This window comes from Puntigrus tetrazona, chromosome 7 (assembly GCF_018831695.1).
Source record: "Puntigrus tetrazona isolate hp1 chromosome 7, ASM1883169v1, whole genome shotgun sequence".
Lineage (NCBI taxonomy): Eukaryota > Metazoa > Chordata > Actinopteri > Cypriniformes > Cyprinidae > Puntigrus > Puntigrus tetrazona.
The window spans coordinates 23363127-23363371 of NC_056705.1; positions in this window are offsets into that span (position 1 = coordinate 23363127).

Below are 245 nucleotides of genomic sequence, written 5' to 3' on the forward strand. Positions count from 1 at the left end.
GGCTGTCTTTGGGGTCTTGCTGGCTAGCAAACGCACTGCATCCAGGTCCTTAGGATCAATCCTCACCCCCTGAGCTGACACGAGGCGGCCAACATACCTGACTTCCAATCGAAAGAACTCACATTTTTCCGGCCTTAGCTTCACCCCATGTTTCTGCAGTGCCTGTAAGACTTTCCGAACTCCTTCTACGTGTTCCTCGAAGGTTTTTGCATAACAGAGGACATCATCCAGATATGGGATGCAAC